Raw genomic sequence first — 16,401 nt, forward strand, 5'->3', positions numbered from 1 at the left:
TCATTGCTCTATATAGCTTAGTCTCTCAGATCTCGATGAACAGTTAACTGCTTCTTGAGGTTGACAGATATAAGCTATGACATTATCAGCAGGGTCTCAATAGGTCCTATGTTGTCTTTGACTAGCAAAAGATGGTTGCATACTGAGGCAGACTGTATCAGTTGAGCTCCTACAAATTCAAGACTGTCATAATACTTCTTCAAAAAGCTGAAAGTATAATTTATATTTCTGTTTCCTGTTACCATCATCATTTTCCACATCTTCTGCAAATTTTGTGGTTACTCTAGTATCTCCTGGTAGTAATGGTTTTTCCTGTTCCTATCAGCCCTCTTTTATCAGCCAAACTGCTTTGTACGTGTGTAAGGAAAAAACAGATTTTGTCTTTAGAAATTTTTGAACAAAACAGATATCACTGTGGGAAAAAAATGAATTTAAAATAATGAATGCATGCCTGGAAGACCTTATTCTTTTTTCTGTTGGATTTGAAGTACCTATATAAATTAAACATGCCTTTCTAAGAATGTGTGGTTTATGGTCTTACTGGCAACACTAGATTTAGAATATTTCTACAAAATTATACTCATAGATCTATTTAGCTGTCTGTGCAGAAGAATTTTCCATACATGTAATCTAAACTGACATAATTATAATATAAGCAGTAATTTTTGCAGAGATTTTAAATAGTTCTGACATATCATTCACTTTTTAAATGAAGCATAATTTTGGAAAAAATGGTTTTTAACGTAGCATTTCATGTTGAAAATCTAGATAATATTCCATACAGTTCTGAAATGTTACCTGCTAATCAATTCTTTGGTTGGAATTATAGAACTGCATGTAATACATTTACTTTTTATTGTTTATTAACTGAATCCAGCATTAGTTCTAAGAGGAATAGAACTGTTTATCATTATTAGTATATGTAAGTCTCAGTGATTGTAGAGGTCTACTTTAGATAGGAGAAATGTTGGATTTAGCCGATTGATGGATGAAACTTGTGCCTCCAATAATTATAATTTTTAAATTTAGAAAACAATAAAAAACTTTTTGCAGCAAGGTTTTTCTATTATCTTCCCCTTGTAAGGGGACCTTGCCTTGAGATCTTAACATGTATTATAAAATAAGTGGAGGGAAAACATGTCCTATTTTCTTTTCGAAAGATCTCCCCCTCTCTTATTTACAACTTACGTAGATTTACAGGGCAGTCCTATCTTCAAATTGTATGAGAAATCAGTAGGTGGAAGATAGACCATTGCTGCACTACAGAATGGACACATTCTATCCAAGCTTAGCCTAGTTGTTGAAGAGGAGAAATTAACAACTAGCAAAGTCAAAGATGATATAAATATGGTCGTCACACTACTAACATTCACATTTCCCCCCACAATCTTTCACATGGAAAAAGCAGATTAATTTTCCAATCACAATGCCCTAGATTTTTTCTAGCAATTTCCCTTAACTTGCCAGATTCCCCAATTTATTCTTTTTCTGTATTGTCGAAGGCTTTCATGGCTGGAATCGCTGGGTAGTTGTAGGTTTTTTCTGGCTATATGACCATGTTCTAGAGGCACTCTCTCCTGATGTTTCGCCTGCATCCATGGCAAGCATCCTCAGAGGTTGTGAGGTCTCTGAGGACGCTTGCCGTAGATGCAGGTGAAACATCAGGAGAGAATGCCTCTAGAACATGGCCATATAGCCCGAAAAAACCTACAACTACCCAGCGATTCCAGCCATGAAAGCCTTCGACAATACAGAAAAAGAATAAATTGGGGAATCTGGCAAGATAATAATAATAATAATAATAATAATAATAATAATAATAATCTTTATTTATACCTCACCACTATCTCCCCAATGAGGACTCGGGGCGGCTTACATGAGGCCAAGCCCAAACATATTACAGCAAAATAAATCCAAAACACAAGCAACAAACAATAACATCATAATTACATAAAAACATATGAATACATTAGCAATAAAATTACAATAAACACAATCACAATGACAGTGGGTGGGCCACATGTGCAGGATAAAATGTTAAAAAAACTTGGGTGAGATAAAAAGAGGAGCAGGTTATTTGCAAGAGGGAACTCATAGGAATAGGGTTGTGGAACCAAACTTTTCGACAAGGGAGGATGTGTACTCCAGTGACAGAAGTGTTGCTGGGAGCAGTAGTGTCATGTTGTGTACCTACTCACCAAAGGCGCAGTGGAAGAGCCAGGTTTTAAGGTTCTTTTTAAAGGCTTCTAGGGTAGGGGCTTTTCCGATCCCTCCAGGTAATGAGTTCCAGAGTCAGGGGCCACAGAGGAGAAGGCTCTCTCTCTTGTGCCCACAAGACGAGCTTGTGAAACTGGCAGGGGCGAAAGGAGGGCCTCCCCAGAAGAACGAAGGGCCCGGGTTGGTTCATGGAGGGAGATACGGTCATGAAGGTAGGCGGGTCCCAAACTGTTCCTGGTAAAGTAGATTATAGATGTGAGAGCTGGACCATAAGGAAAGCTGAGCAAAGGAAGATAGATGCTTTTGAACTGTGCTGTTGGAGGAAAATTCTGAGAGCGCCTTGTACCATGAGAAGTTCCAACCAGTCCATACTTCAGTTGTGAGAAAGTGTAGGCAAAATGTGATTAACAGAGCCCCAAAATACTCAGACTTTTTTATATATGTAGTGACTGCATTGGGTGGGGCTCACACAGTTACTGTGGCTTTGAATACAGATTTTGCTTGCTGTTCATTCCTGTTCAGGTTTGCCAAACCTGCCATGCTTAAGTCCAGTGCAGTTTTTCTCTCTGAACCTACTAATTTTGCAGCTTTCTTTTAAAATATGCGTATACATATAATGAGGTTAGAGCTTAAAGTATCAAGCAATCAAACAGAACAATTATATGCATGCTAACTTTAAAATAAGTGTCTCCATGTTTCCTTTGGTATACACTCAGGTATTCCAGACACAGACTGTACCTTGAAGTTGCAGTCTGGATTTTACTTGCAGACAATTGTTCTGTAATTCTAGTATTTGTTAGATAATATGCTTGTACTTCTCATTTCTGCCAAAACCCTTGTTGCTGCTACTGGACTGGCTTGCTACCAGTTGGCTAAGAGAGGTCTTGGGAAAGTCAAATCAGCCACAAAAAAGCAGACAGTTTCCTTGGTCACCTTTCCCATAATTTTTTCCTTGAGGTAGGAATTGTTCAGAAGGAGGTTTCTGGACTTCAGTGTGTCTCTGGAGAGCTGTGCTTATACTTTGGATCTCCATATGAGACGTGACATTTCTTTTAAACATCAGTCATGCTTGTGTGTGGTCAAACAATTTATTACGTTTTCTCTCTGGAAGAACTTTTTTAAAAAAAAAAAAACACTAGCATTTCAAAATATTCTCAAACTGTCTCTGAGCAACCATACTACTGCCATTCTCATGCATCAATCTCTGGTTCTTTCTCCCAAAAAACCTAGAGTACAGCTTCCATTACTTCCATCATTTGTTGCCACTTTTGGACACTTAAAACCACAAATCAGGACACATTATTTGCTTTCTTAACTTTTATGCATTTTACTGCAAGAAAAAAACACAAGCAGATAAGAGATCATTATTGTTGTGTGGCTTTGAATCCTTTCCATCTTAATGGTAACCCAATAGTGAACCTATCATGGAGATTTCTTGGCAAAATTTGTTAAGAAGGGTTTTTTTTTTCCTTCTGAGGCTGACTTGAACAAGTACATCCAGGATCTTCCATGGATGAGCATTGATTCATACCATTATCTTCAAAGTCATCGTCCAGTACTAAAACCACCACATCATTACTAAAGGAGCCCCCAGTGGTGCAATGGGTTAAACCCTTGTGCCAGTAGGACTGAAGACTGACAAGTCAGAGGTTCGAATACAGGGAGAATGTGGATGAGCTCGCACTGTCAGCTCCAGCTCCCCATGCAGGGACATGAGGGAAGCCTCCCACAAGGATGGTAAAACATCAAAATATCAAGGCATCCCCTGGGCAACATCCTTGCAGACGGCCAATTTTCTCACACCTGAAGTGACTTGCCGTTTCTCAAGTCGCTCCTGACACACACAAAAAAATATTACTAAAAGCTCAAAAAGTATAATTGACACTTTTTCTTTATTTTGCTTTATGCATCCTAAATTCTTCTACAGTACAGTAGTGATTAGTTCTGTATTCCTAAGGAGGTAAGAATATAGTTCAAACCACTGTTAACCTTGAAATAAATTCCATTGCACTGAGCAGGACTTAATTCAAATTTGCTGTGTTTTGAATTTGGACGTGTTTCCTTTGACATATGCTTTATTATTCCTGAGATTAATTTAGCTCAGTTGGAACATTTCTATTGAGTTCATCAGCCAAAATGGTTTCTAGGGTGAATTACAAACATAATATGAAAACAATAAATTCAATAATACAATATTATCATAATAAAACCAGCAGTCAATGTTCAGTAGTTAAAAATATGTTAGACTGAAAACCTGAAGATGTAAATGGACTGAGGGTCTTTCTTTGTCCCTGGAAAAAGTACAGAGTATGTATCAGGCAAGCCTCCCTGAGGAGGGATTTCCATAAGTGGCATGCCATCAGGTGTTACTTACCACAACTCAGATGATGAAAGAACTTCAATGAGAGGATCTGTAGATTATTTCAGTGTATAGGAAGATTGATATGGGAGCAAGTCCTAAGATATATATTTGTCTCAGGAACTGATAGAAAACACATTTCCATCTAAGTAGTTATGCTACTAGCTGTATTTGAAATCTCCCCAGTCTCCAGATAGACTTCAAATTGTAACATGTTATATTACAACTTGTGGATTACTGGGTTGGTGTGGCTAGGCCTAAATTCCATTTGACAGGAGGAAATACAGGAGGTGCTTTGAATGTGATTTTCCTGCTTCTTGGCAGGGGGTTGGACTGGATGGCCCACGAGGTCTCTTTCAACTCTATGATTCCATGACTTATTCTGGATCCACATGGTCTTTCACAATGAGGGCATAGATTTCCAGATGGAAGATGGTCACAACAAGGGGTTGCTTGATGTGCCTTCCTTTCGGCACATTTCTATATTTCAGTCTATATTCGTGCCTCCTCAAAATCTATAGCACCATTGGTTACAGCTGAACTCCAAGTTAGAATGCTTTGGGGCAGGGTTTCCCAGTTCTTGGTGTTTATTCCACATTTTTAAAGTTTAGTTTTAAACCATCGGGAAGATGGTGCCAAGTGAAAGGAGTGGCAGAGACCCTGGTCTCTAATATCCTTCATAATTCTATTCATCTGTCACTGGACGTCTCCTCATTTTATCAGGGATTGCCTCGCCTACATCTGGGGAGTCAAAAGACCCCCTTGCTGTGGCTGAAGACACCACCCGGAATAGAGGAGAGAAAGAGGGATTGCGCTCAGGGTGAAAACAATTTGGTCATATTCTTGTGTCAGATGTATCTGGAAAAAAACCCTTTTTATTAATTCTCGCTGTCCTAACCAATCTGAGCTCATTATACTATTTCTATAAGATTGGGCTACACATCCATACTCTTCCTTGCTTTGTCCTTCCTTCCATTCTTTATCAATACTCTTATTTCGCTTCCATTATTTGATATTCTTTTTGTTGTTCTTCCTTTAGTTTGTGGTACAGCCAGATTGTCTTTTTTTAGAAGTTTCTCATTATATTTATTTGAGGATATACTCTCTAATGAATCATATCAAAGAATGTAATGAGAACTTATTCCTTGTGCCTAGAGCTCTGCATTTTGCTCTATTGTAACGTGCCTTGAAAGTAATCTTTATTTGTTTATTTATTTCATATCAAAAGCATTGCATAAATTAATATAAAACTAATAAAAATAGAAGGAGCACAGAAACAGGCAACAGCGGCTGCATTGCCTGTAGCCTCGAACAATTTTTCCCTGGGTTCTTGTGGGTTTTTTTCGGGCTATAGAGCCATGTTCTAGAGGCATTTCTCCTGACGTTTCGCCTGCATCTATGGCAAGCATCCTCAGAGGTTGAGAAGGTCTGTTGGAAGTAGGAAAAATGGGTTTCCATTTTTCCTACTTCCAACAGACCTTCTCAACCTCTGAGGATGCTTGCCATAGATGCAGGCGAAACGTCAGGAGAAATGCCTCTAGAACATGGCTCTGTAGCCCGAAAAAACCCACAAGAACCTAGTGATTCCAGCCATGAAAGCCTTCGACAATACAATTTTTCCCTGTATCAGTTATCTTCATGAAGTATGGTTAGCTGATTTTGAAAGACCTTTGCTGCCTGCCTCTCAAATAATAACATTTGAAGAGTTTAACCTAATCATGTTAGTTTTGAAAGAGATAGCTATGTTAGTGTATTATTGTATAAAAGGGGATGAGAAAAAGAAAAAAAAGAAGATGTAGCCCTGTCTTTAAGTCTTTTCTTAAACTGGGCTGTTAGTGTTGGTATGTGAAAGCAATACATTTGCTTACCAAATGTCAGTTTCCTTGGAGTCACAACATTTTCTATGGAAATTTCTTTTGTTGTGTGTTCTCTTATGAGGATTCAAGCATTAATATGTATAGTCTGTCAATCAATCATTATCCCTGTTCAGTATATCTGCTAATGGACTTGAAAGTATGAATATTCAGTTGTTTCTCTTCAAATGTTTCTCTTGAATGTTGTTGTTCAAGTACTGCTACCTGTAAATCAGAAACAACTGTATGCCTGAGGAAGCTGAAATATTTAGCTACTATTTTCCGATATTGAATTAGTGTTCATTTATCATTTTTCATAGAGACAGATCTGTTTGGTCGATATTGTAGAAGGGCATTACTGTTTGAGGATAGCATATATCACATTGGAGGGCAAACTAGTGATGTGAGCAATATTGTTGCAACCCATAATCTTGCTGCCAGGGTAGATTGTAGCTGAGTTTTGTTCCTACATTTCTGTCAATGTTATGTGTCCTCCTGCAGTTCAGTAGTTGTTCTGTCCTGGTAAGGTTGCAGTGTTAGAATTGATATCAACCTACGGGCTGAGAAAAGCGGTATAGAAATAAAGTAAGTAAATAAATAAATAAACCTGTTAAATAAATACACTTTCTTAATTCTGGGCAGCCATCTTTTTCCTTAAGAACATGTCATTTCTTAGACTTCATGTTCTGCAGACTACAGTGAACTAGTTTGCTCTGTGTGGAAAAGAATGCTTAGGCAAGGAAGTATTACTGTTAGCTTGCCTGACTTTTTTTGTTTTGTTATTTTCTGGCTCTAAAACTTTTACTTTTTTTGTTTTGTTTTGAGCAGATGGAAATGATAATATTAGAGAAACCCTTGTGGTGAATCTGAATGATGGTTCCATGCTAACGGTTCTTATATTTCTGACTTTTACTACAAGGGAACTTGAGATAAATCATTTGCAGTTTGGCTTGAAAAGTATCTAGCGTTTTGTTTTATTTTTTTGTTTGATATCAAGTGGAAACATGTTTTAAAAGAAAAGAAAAGAATGTACATAGCAAATGGTTTTTTTGCCATGTTTGTTGGCCAATGTTTCTATTACCCTGATCCCCAAGTCTGGAAAGATGATAGTCATTCTACAAAATTTAGAGTGGATTTTTAAAGAAATGTTGATGCAAAGATAACAAGCTTCTAACAGACTTCATGAGGATATTACATTCTTCATGCATGAGAATGAGGTAGGATTTATTCAATTTGGGTGGAGATCTGTTAATCTCAGGTTGTCTGTTGATTTGGTTGGTTTAAATGGTGGGAGATCTGAAAAAGCCTTTGATGAAATGTATTGGTATTTTCTTTGAAGGCTAAGTGTAGCTTCAATGAATTATTCTTGAAAGATATTTGATTTTGTTATTCATTTTGAAGATTCTCAACAGTAATTTATGACCCTCCTCTTTGCCCCTAAAACAGGTAACAGACAGGGGGCCCTTTCTATCTTCCTATAGCTGATCTGTGTTTGTGACCTCTGGAGCAAGTTGATCTATGTTTGGAACCCTTGATCTGTACTATTAGGCAGGATAATAATATTCATGGCTCTGCTCATCAGTTTAAGATCGTTGGGGGAGGCCCTGCTCTTGGTCCCGTCTCCTTCACAGACACGATTGGCAGGGATGAGAGACAGGGCCTTCTCAGTGCTGACCACTTGCTGTGTAATTCCTCCCCCCGCCCCACAAGGGATATTAGATCAGCCCCCCCTCCCTCCTGACCTTCCGTAAGAGAGTGAAAACATGGCTCTGTGATCAAGTCTTTGGAAAACTTGTGCAATAGGTAGATATGGAATGATCTGCAAGGACTATTGGAATGGCCCAGATTACGCTTGAAGATTATGTGATTAATTGTGAATATATTGTCTTAATTGTTTTAATTGTTTTACTGTATTTTATAATTTTATTTAAGTGTTTATTTTAATTGTTCATGGTTTTATGGCATCAAATAGTTGCCTATGTGTGAGCCGTCTTGAGTCCCTTCTGGGGTGGAGAAAGGCAGGGTAGAAATGTCATAAATAAAATAAAATAAAATATTTGGAATTTAGAATTCTTTAAGCAGCTGACCTTTTACAGTTTGCAGCAGTGAGCTGAGGAAAAGGTCTCAGAGTAATCAAACATTTGTGGTAAAATATTGTAGTAGGGTCCCACCGAAAGCTAATAAACTCTATAATGTTCAGAGCAGGGCTATGTACAGGTCAAGATTCACTTTTGAAAGCATATAAATGAGTTTTGGGTAAGCAATCTACATTATTATCTACAATGTTCTGGTCTACATTGTTATATGTTTTCCAAATTTTCCAAACCATTTTAGAATTTGCACTTCATGGAAATCTAATTAATCAGTTAATTAAATCACAGTAGTTTATTGTACTAGCCCGAGGCCCTGACAAAAAGGTACAGGTGCAGGGTGCACAGAGTAGTACCCTCAAAACAAACAGGGTGGGAAGGGCAGGGTAAAAATGCTGTAAATAAATAAATAAATAAATGCACAAAGAGCAGAAAACAATGTGACTTATTGATAGCTACTGGGAGAGGGTCAAATTAGTCCTTTGAGTCTCCATAGCAGTTCGATGGCAATTTTATCTAGCTCTCTCTATCTAATCTTTTTTGCAGACAAAGTGAAGTGGGCCACTTTATACGTTACAGTCATTTCAGTCTCTTATCAAAAACTGACTGTTTCTACAAGAGAGTTGCCATTGTCTATTATCATCAGGGATTTCAGATATCTTTCTCTCGGGTCACTGTATAAAAGGCAGTTTTGATTTTAGTCTTTTAACGCCATAGGATGGTCTTTACTTGCGCCCAGATACACAAAGCCTCTGCTCTGAATAGTCTGCCTACCCTTGTTCAAAAGTCAATTTTAGAATACTATGACCTAACAAATGTTGAGAAGGAATCAGTAGCAAATGGCTGAATCAAGCATTCATAGATCCTACCACATTAGACAGAGCAAGTATCATAACACCTTGGAAATATACCAGAGTAAGTTCCTCCAAAAACATCATTTTCTCCCAACTGGAACTTCCACAGCATTTCTGCATATTGAATCTAGGTAACTATCAGTCAAGACAAAAGTAGATTGTGCCCAATTAAGATATGTTAAACTAATTGCCACTCTACCAAGTAACCGTCTTCTAGCAGTGTGTTACTTGGAAATAAGTAACCATCAACATTGGAAAATAATTTCAGAAAATCTCCTACACAGCTGCAACCTCTCAGAGTTGTATTCTGCCTTGGACATGGATAAGAAGCAGTTAAGAGACTGGCTATTTTGGACTGATTCAAGAAGAGATCTGCAGTCACTTAGAAACAGAAAATTCTTCCCATGGTTCCCCTTGTTGAAATCCAAACATTTTAGAGCCAGATATCTGACAAAACTTAATCTATCCGTTAGAATTCCCTTCACTGAACTGCTATTGCAAGTAATGCCCTCTGCAATGTTAGATGGGCGTTACGATAATATGCCATTGGAAAACAGACTTTGCATCTGTAGCCAGTGTCAGGTGGAAGACATTGTGTACTATATGCTAAACTGCCCTCTTTATAGTAACCTGAGAAAATAGGAAATCTACTGTAATTGGAAATTTTGGACTTCTTTTGTGGCTTTTAAAATATTAAGATATTAAGGGTTTTTTTAAAAAAAAAATAAGATACTGACAGTTACTGATGGAGCTGTTTCATGAAATGTTGTTTGATGGAATGCCATTTAATAGCATTTGAGTATTTAATTGAAAAAGTTTCAAAACCTGTTTATGTTCCTAGTTTTGATTTGTGTTTATTGCTGACATATACAAGCAAACCTGTTTCTGACAGAAAGTGAATGTATCTTTTATGACAACTGGAAGAATTTATAGCTAAGAGTTTCTCCAGAAATCGATGTTTTACTCTGTTTTGCTGGGTTTTAGAAAGCAAAGAGAAAAAGCCTGCTAATTAAATGAGCCAGGAGGATTTTTCAGGCTGAGGGTAGCAGAAAGAAAGCACAAGATCATATGTGGGAGAAAATCATTTGAAAATTGCATAAATCTTTATTGGCTATTAACTGAAACAGAGTTCACCAGCAAGAGAATAATCTCTTTCTACCAGCTCATCAAGTTTCCCACATTTCTTGGCATTTCCTTGCTTGTGCTGACTCTGCTGCATGTTTCTCCCAGTCTCTCCATCACTATCCTCAGTATGTTGAATTCTTATACAAACTGACTTGCACTCAGCCTGTCTAGACACTTACTTCCTACACTCCTTATTTGTCTCCCTGTGATTTGATGTCCATCTCCCATCTCATAATAGTTCTTCTTTTGTATGCATTTGCCAAAACACATCACTTTTCTGAGGTATTTTTCTGCATTCTGAATTGCCACATCAAAATATTGGTCATCTCTCCTATTAATTGTTTTCGAAATGTGAAATTTGTAGTTGTGTTATGCTAAACTCTAGTGCTTCTAAAATTACCATTGCTTCTCTAGCTGCTCTTATATAAGAGAATGTAACTGATCAAATACTGCTCTTGAAAAGTATGATTTTTAAGTCTCTTTATTATTATTCTATCAATTATATTTATGTTTTACTTTTTCTCCAGTGAGATCAAGATGTGGTTCATTATTTTCTTTTTCCCCACTTTTTCTACGACAATAACCCCGTGGCATAGGTCTGTTGAAGACAAACTGACTGCTGTATGATCTCTCAGTGAGTTTCATGGCTCACTGCAGAACTAAACCAAAACCCCAGTCCAAGGCTCTAATAATTATAACATACAGACATACATTTAAAAAATAAATAAACTCCATGTAGATTTATCCAGAAGTGAATCTCATTAAGGCTGGATCTACACTACCCTATATCCCAAAATCTGATACCAGGTTATCTGCTTATCCCAGATTAACCGGCAGTGTAAGTCGCATATAACCCAGTTCAAAGCAGATAATCTGGGATCAGATCTTGGGATCTAGGGCAGTGTAGATCCTGCCAAAATTAAATGGGAAATAATGTTCAGTAATGTTCCATTATCCAAACGGAGGCCGAAAAGGGGGCCTAGACAGAGAAAGATTACCTCCACCCAGATAATGGGACAATACCCTATGTTCTAATAAATGTACTTTGTATTGTTAATTGCATTATATTGGTTGCAACAGGAAGTGATATTTAAAACTAGGCAATGCCTTTTAAAGAGTTTTGCCAAATTAGTTAATCTGCTTTAAAAATCATTGAAACTGATGGCAAACCTCCTGGCAGTTAGAACTTTAGAATGACTGTCTCAAATGACTGGTTTCTTGTGAGACTGGATCTCCACTCCCTATATTCTGGGATCTGATCACAGATTATCTGCTTTGAACTGGATTATGTGTGTCTACACTCCCAGATAATTTGGGATAAGTAGATAATCTGGGATCAGATCCTGGAATATAGGGCAGTGTTGTTCCAACCTTAGCGAAAATAGAGAAAGCTTAAGAGATCATTTCCTAAATGTACAATATGTTTAAGTAATGGGAAAAAATTGGACAGGTTCAGAATAAATGAACAGAAACCACTGAACACTGACATTTTTATCAGGTCCAACTCGGCACTTGCTCTAATGTATGCTTTGGAGTAGAACAGTTTAGCTGCCTTACAGTAGCCACTAAGTAACCCATAAGGAATAACTTCCTGACTGTGAGAGCCGTTCGACAGTGGAACTCTCTGCCCCAGAGTGTGGTGGAGGCTCCTTCTTTGGAAGCTTTTAAACAGGCTGGATGGCCATCTGTTAGGGGTGATTTAAATGCAATATTCCTGCTTCTTGGCGGGGGTTGGACTGGATGGCCCATGAGGTCTCTTCCAACTCTTTGATTCTATGATTCTATGAATCAAAGCTGGATGGGGACATTCTTAGAACAGCCTTCTGAGACAGTATTTAAGGCCACTTAAGATTGAGGATCTGCTTTTTACATTGGCATTGTTATGTGAGAATTCGGCATTAAGATCAAATTGTTGATATGTTTCATCATGTATACTGAGATAGAGATGGAATATCCCTTATCTAATGCTTGGAATCAAAACTGTTTTAGACTCCCCCCCCCCCCCCCCTCAGATTTTGGAATATTTGTATAAACATAATGGGATATTACAGATGGGGCTCAAGGCAGAATTAATTTATGGTATATTTCATATACCTTTATACATATAACCTGAAGGTATTATTATTCACAATATTTTAAATAATTTTTCACATTGCACCATCAGAAAACAAAGGTATAGTTATCCCAGCCACCCATGTGGACAGCTTTGTATTTTGGAATATTTCAGGTTTTGGCTTTCTAAAAAAGAATACTCACCTGTTAGAAGAAATGGAGGAAAATCTATCCATTTGAAGATTCAGATTGAAACTGTTTATAATGGGAAGGGAAAGCTCAGTGGTTCCAAATGTAAAATGTGTCATTTTATTTTTGACCCAATATAAGATGGGAATGTTCCATTTTTCATTTGGCATTAACACATTATCTCTGCCCTTGCCCTCCAGCCCATTTGGGCTACAAAATTGTAAATATTATAATGAGATTTTTTTCTCTTGGATTCTATTTTGAAAGGGTGGAGTATTACTGCATGCATTTTCCCACTCAGTTATTCCACATTTTCTGTTCATATTATTAGTATCACATGTTCTCTTATTTCCCAAGTTAATTGAAGCACAAGTATGATTGCAGTGAAGAGTTTGTTCTTAATATTTGCCTATTTCCTTGGAGTGCAATTTGAATCTAGTTATTTATATGTGCACTTTTGTATGTCGTTAATCTCTCTATCCCCATTGGGAGTATTTGTGAGACTCAGATAAAAAATATCAAAGCAAACTGAATAATTAAAGTAGCATGGTAAACATTCAACTATATTTTTAAATACAGTATGTTTCAAAATGACGAACCCTAATTGAAATAACTGTATCCCTGTAACAGTAAACCACCAGGGCAGGCTATAGAGTTTCAAATGATTACCACTTGGTGCCTCTTCCAATGCACAAACAGTCCCTAGCCTTAGTCATTCACAAGACAGCAACCCTGCAATATAAGACACTAGCTGTGCCCTGCCACGCGTTGCTGTGGCCTATAGTAAAACTTATCAAAGTTGAGGTAGATATCTGGACTATTATGAAAGAGAGGTACCTACCTATTCCTTCCCCCTTTTCCTCCCCCTTTCTCTACTTTCTTCCTTCTCTCCCTCTTTCTTTCTTTCCTTCTTTCACTACTTGGTTTCATCCTCCTCTCTTTCCTTCATTCCCTCCCCCTTTCTTCCTTTGCCTTTCTTCCCTCCCTGTTTGCTTCCTTCTTTCACTTTTTATTTCCTTTTATTTCACCACCATCATAACAATAACAATAATGATGGAGCGTGGGGTTGCGTGTGTGTGTGCGGCGGTGGGGGGAGTGATGGAGCGTGGGGTTGCGTGTGTGTGTGCGGCGGCGGGGGGAGTGATGGAGCGTGGGGTTGCGTGTGTGTGTGCGGCGGCGGGGGGAGTGATGGAGCCTGGGGTTGCGTGTGTGTGTGCGGCGGCGGGGGGAGTGATGGAGCGTGGGGTTGCGTGTGTGTGTGCGGTGGCGGGGGGAGTGATGGAGCCTGGGGTTGGTGTGTGTGTGCGACGGCGGGGGGAGTGATGGAGCCTGGGGTTGCGTGTGTGTGTGCGGCGCCGGGGGGAGTGGGGTTGTGTGTGTGTGTGCGGCGGCGGGGGGAGTGGGGTTGCGTGTGTGTGCGGCGGTGGGGGGAGTGATGGAGCGTGGGGTTGCGTGTGTGTGTGCGGCGGCGGGGGGAGTGATGGAGCGTGGGGTTGCGTGTGTGTGTGCGGCAGGGTGTGTGTGTGTGTGTGTGCGGGAAGCGGCGCAGTGGGGCTTGGAGTGGGCATGGTTTCCGCAGAGGGAACGTTGGCCGGAAGGCCATGTGCGCGTGTGATGGAACTTGCGGCTGGGTGCCAATGCGCATGCTCAGTTGTTTTGCCGTTTTGTGAGTGTGTTGTGTTGTTTTTCATTTTGAGTAGATATGTTTGTACCTTGTGGGTTGTGTTATGGGCACGGGGATTTTGGTTAAGTTTCGTTGGGGGATTTTTGAGTTTTGTTGTTTTGCCGTTTTGTGAGTGTGTTGTTGTGTTGTTTTTCATTTTGAGTAGATATGTTTGTACCTTGTGGGTTGTGTTATGGGCACGGGGATTTTAGTTAAGTTTCGTTGAGGGATTTTTGAGTTTTGTTGTTTTGCCGTTTTGTGAGTGTGTTGTTGTGTTGTTTTTCATTTTGAGTAGGTATGTTTGTACCTTGTGGGTTGTGTTATGGGCACAGGGATTTTGGTTAAGTTTCGTTGGGGTTTTTTTGAGTTTTGTTGTTTTGCCGTTTTGTGAGTGTGTTGTTGTGTTGTTTTTCATTTTGAGTAGATATGTTTGTACCTTGTGGGTTGTGTTATGGGCATGGGAATTTTGGTTAAGTTTCGTTGGGGGGTTTTTGAGTTTTGTTTCCTCGTTGGATGCCCCTAACAAATTTATATATATAGATTGTGGTGCAGTGTGTGCTTAAAGGGTATTTTAGCATTGATCTGCCAATGCCAAAGAGCATTTTGCATACTGACAATTTGCAAAATCAGGCTGACATATAACCAAGGCAATTGTGAAATACTTTAAAATGATTGATACAATTTCAAAGTGCAGTAGAGCCTCGCTTATCCAACCTTTGCACATCCAATGTTCTGCATTATCCAATGCAGTCTGCCTCCTGCCTGGATCCACAGCTGTTTCAATACATTGCAATGTTTTGGTGCAAAATTAGTAAATACAGTAATTACTACATAAGGTTATTGTGTATTGAACTGCTTTTTTCTGTCGATTTGTTGTAAAAAATGATGTTTTGGTCCTTAATTTGTAAAATCATAATGCAGTTTGATGTTCAATAGGCTTTTCCTTAATCTCTCCTTATTATCCAACATTTTTGCATATCCGATGTTGTGCCGGCCTGTTTATGTTGAATGAGCGAGACTCTACTGTGTAATAATTTATAATAACAACATGTTACAATTGCACAAAAAGTTACAAATGGTTTCATGAAGTTATTAAGTTTTATTAACCATTTTGACCCAGAAACCAATCTTTAAAAATCACTGCAAATTGTGAATATCTCATTAGGCCTTATGTTGCAGGGATCACCATCTTACTAATGATTGAGCAGTAATGGAAACTGACTTACTTGTTTATTTGCCAGGCATCAGGGATTTTATTAGTGTAAGATTGTAGCTCAAAGCAAGACTGTTGCATATTACATTCGAGTAAATTGGGTACTCAGTGATGAGAGATTCTAAGAATTGCAGTCTGGTGACATCTGGAATACACCCATTCCCCATCCATAAATACTAGTGTGTAATAGCTTCTGCATCTGGCAGCTCTACCTTTTGTTCCAGTACTGCTAAGCCAGTAAGAAAGTTTACTTGGAAGTTAGATGGTGCAGTAGAGGGAGGAATTGAAAACAGGTATTAGGAACATATTGGCCAAAGTCTGGATTCCTATCAACACAGTTCTTTGCAAACTATTTTAAGCTTGAAACTCAATAGTTTCTTTGAAATGAAAATAATTAATGTGTAATCATATCAATGTGGGGCAAATGTATTTAATTATTAATTGGATTACTGTATTACATAGCATTGTATGTGAAACAGAAATGGTAAGTAAAAGAGAAGAAACAGGAAAAATGTGTGCTCTTCTTCCATGAAAATACCAGTGGTTTTAAAAATATTTGCACTGTTTTGACATTCTTGTTTTAATTAAGAAGATATTAATTTCTATTTTAAAAAACATGCAAAGAATTTGGACTTGTGGATGTTCAAATGACATTAAGCAAAATTAAACATGTCATTTCAATTGTAAGGTAAAGATAAAGGTCTCCCCTGACATTAAGTTTAGTCGTGTCCAACTCTGGGGAGTGATGCTCATCTCCATTTCTAAGCTGAAGAGCTGGGTGGTCCG

General features: G+C 38.4%; 1 protein-coding gene across 4 annotated transcripts in view; it reads left to right on the forward strand.

Moving 5' to 3' along the window:
- The window catches only part of KIF6 (kinesin family member 6), a 160,330-nt gene that overhangs the window by 91,230 nt on the left and 52,699 nt on the right, over positions 1-16,401 (forward strand). The window lies entirely within an intron of this gene.

The sequence above is a fragment of the Anolis sagrei genome, chromosome 1, assembly GCF_037176765.1.
Source record: "Anolis sagrei isolate rAnoSag1 chromosome 1, rAnoSag1.mat, whole genome shotgun sequence".
Classification (NCBI taxonomy): domain Eukaryota; kingdom Metazoa; phylum Chordata; class Lepidosauria; order Squamata; family Dactyloidae; genus Anolis; species Anolis sagrei.